The sequence below is a fragment of the Fragaria vesca genome, linkage group LG3 (genome assembly GCF_000184155.1).
Source record: "Fragaria vesca subsp. vesca linkage group LG3, FraVesHawaii_1.0, whole genome shotgun sequence".
Taxonomy (NCBI): Eukaryota; Viridiplantae; Streptophyta; class Magnoliopsida; order Rosales; family Rosaceae; genus Fragaria; species Fragaria vesca.
In genome coordinates, this window is record NC_020493.1 from 7,911,083 (window position 1) to 7,914,698 (window position 3,616).

Below are 3,616 nucleotides of genomic sequence, written 5' to 3' on the forward strand. Positions count from 1 at the left end.
ATATATATAGTTCCCTGTATATATATACACACACACACATATGTATATATGTTAGTTGTTATTATCGGATCTATTTTTTGTTGTTAATTAACACACTTCGATAAGAATCAATCATGAAACATATTCAAGTAACAAGTTTAGTAAATAAAATTAGAATGTGTGGATAGAAAAATAAATAGGGTGTGTTAATAACACAAAATAGTGTGTTAATAACATCAACATATATATATATATATATATTGACTTATTCTACTAGCTATTATACCCAATTCGATTAATAGAGTACGTAACGTGAGTAAGTGATATCTCACCCTCTTCATTTAGGTACGTATTTTCCTCCTTCCAACTAGTGTAATTCAGTAATCGAAAACACTATAGTGTGATTAGTTTTGTTGGATCCGGCTCCTTTAAAGTTAGTTTTTTGTAAATTTAATGAATTTCGCCTAATCCTCATCCTCTATATAATCTGATGGTTAAGACTTAAGAGGATAACCACATCATTAGATATTATTTTATTTCTAAATTATCCTTGATGTGATATGTGATAATCTAATGAGGAATAAGATTTTTTTTCTTTCTTTTCTTTCAGACTGACGTTATCTATTAGAACCCCATTCATTAAACTCTACGTGTTTTCAACTTTAGGATTTGAGCTTGACTGGAAAGTTTCTATGTACCATTTTTATATCCTTCATAGTTCATAGTTTCATACTTCATAAAATTAAAATTCCTTGAGTTCTGGCACAATTGCATTGTGCGACAATGGACGCGTACGATGGCCACTAAATTATGCTTAACAGATATAATCCATAACCAACACCAACAATTAAGTCAAATCAGGAATCAAAAATTCTATGAAATACCAATTTTGAAACAATCATCCCCAAAACAAAAATCGTGTTCGAAAGAATGGGGGTGGAAAAGAGTAAGAGTAGTTACTGATAGGATCGGAATCAAGATTTATTGTAAAGAAAATATATAAAGCAATAAAAGAGAGGAAGAAAGCTTTGAGGCTACATTGTGTTTGTCTTAATTGAGAGAGAATGAGGTTACAACAAACATATAAGACTTAGAATATAGAATGATGTAAATCTCTTGCGACTTAATTGTCATGAACCTATAGCATATAGTTAACAGTTACTAATGATAAACCCAGAAGGGAATGAAAGGGTAATGGGCTGGATTCGTCCAGTATTCTTTCATTGAGAAGAAATCAAAACCTTAAGATTCAAAATTGCAAACCAAAGAGGAGAACAAAATTATAACCATGCTTCAGAAAAACCCTATTTTATATAAGAGCCGATCGTGTTTTTTTTTCTCCCTCAAAAAACTCAGTAAATGACTATCAAGTTAAGGACAAATTGGAAATAAAATAGTACGTAGATGACTATCAGGTGATGTGGTTATCTTCTTAACCATTACATCATATAGAGGATGAAGATTAGACAAAATTCACTAATTTTACAAAAAACTAACTTTAGAGAAGCCGGATCCTTGTTTGTAGACCTAATACCGATTGTTAGGTAAAATCTCTAACTGAAGTTCGATTCATAAAACAATCAAAATCGTTGGACGTTGTATTGCAATGCATAGTTAAAGCATTACACATGTTCTAAATGATTAATTCCTAGGCCTATGTACATATGTAATTAATCTTTGAGAGTTTGAGATAGCTTAACATTTGAGATTATTTTTGCTGCAAACTGAAGCCTTGTTTTTCTTTAATTTATCTTGTATTTCTGGAAGAGCTAAAGACTGAGTATATAGATGGCTACACTGATGATCGAAATCCTTTCAATACCACACATGAGCTCCTCATCTAACCACACTAAGAGACCATGCTCACAGACAATATATGAAACTCAAATCTAGCTGCTAGTCTTGTGAGCATCGTTACATCTTCACAAATTAAAAAAAAAACAAATTAACCCTAAACCTCAAAGGGGTGAATGGGTGATCGTCTGATCGATCATAATCTCATGGTAACTTCAAACACAGAAAATACCACCCATTTTCCCACCAGAAATTTCAATCACAACCATACTGCCTAGCTTGTAGTCATGTTTTCTAGCTAGGCATGTTAAACCACACCAGCGAAACGATCGTTGAGGAACTTCTCTGTACTACGTACTGATCACTGATCGATCCGTCTACTGACCACCATCCCCCAGTCAAGCTAAATAGCTACATATATATCTAGGGCTATTACTATATATATTAAAGCAAAACGCAGGTAGTACTGTTCATTCCACGCGCAGATAGACGCTCTTGCCCTTTGTTGGAGATTATTTACGATCCTGCCATTAGTCTCCATCTGTCGATGGCCTGTTACACCATCTGTGCGGTGTGATACGTGGCTTCCTTATCCGTCTCCACGAAATTGTCGGTCTACTTCTGCATCTTCTTTAACCCAGCATCTCTTTGTTTATTGGAGGTTCTCTTTGTTCGTTACCCAAAGACTGCCTCCGCTCTTGCATCGTTTAGTTCTCTTCGTTGTCTTGAAAGGTGAGGAGAACGTTGGTTCTTCCCAGAATTTTTTATCTTTTATAATTTGTATTTTTCGGGTTTCAAATAGGAGGTGCTCTTGGTGTTTTTGGTTTTTTGGTTGCTCCTTCTTTGCTTTATCTTGCGTGTTTTTGTTGGTATTTTTCACAGGTAGAGGTGATATCGAGATCAAGTGTGCCTCTGGGTTTCTTCTGGTAGGTAGGTTATGTGGAAAATTTGAGATTCCCTTCCTAGCTTAGATTCCTTTGGGTTGTAGTGAAGGGGTTCGAAATCGATTTTCTTCATTGACCTGCATATTGTTTGCTTCGGCTATAGAGGTTGTGTTATCCCGCTTTCTGTTTCGATTTTTTTTCCCCTTATTTTTCCTGCTTTTATAATTGTCTTTGCGTTTCATAAGTACTGATGCTGCAGTTTGCAAATATCCTGCTATAGATGCTATATTGCTGCAGTTGGAAGGAATTAGTAGTTTGTAGGAGATTGCAGGTTAACAATAAAATGAAAAGAGATGAGCAGTATGTAAAGTTGCCAATACATTCAAATATTGAATACAGTACCAAAATTCTGTTGTGCTTTGTCCAGCAGTGGGTGATATCTTTGTACATTTATAGGACAATTGTCCTGTCAATGGATTGTTTGCTTTTCTGGAATCGGACGTGACCTTATGCTTTGTGGCCTTATAATTAACCCCTGTTCCTGCAAACGTATGTTGGTTGCTGTTTTGTTTATTTTTTTTGACGTTGCAGGTTAATTACATGCCGGTGAATGTATTGTATGGCCTTTTATGTTGTTAGTTCTAATCAATTCGTTTTTGTTCTAATATAATACTTATGTGAGTGCGTCTCCTTCTTGATTGTTGACATTTTTATGTATTAGCATTGTCATAGTGGTGCCTTATGAATTGTTGCATTTTGTTGCTAGATTTCCTGAAACCGTTAGTTGTTTCTATTTTTTTCAGTTTACAATTTTACATTTTGGGAATTCGTTAGCGAGCGTAGTGGCAATGACTCGAAAGGGAAGGTTTAGAGACGCGCTTCCTTTATCTGTTGTTACGGATGAAAGGCGAGTCGCTTTGACAGCGAATGTGTCCACAAGTGAAGACGCTCCTGGTATG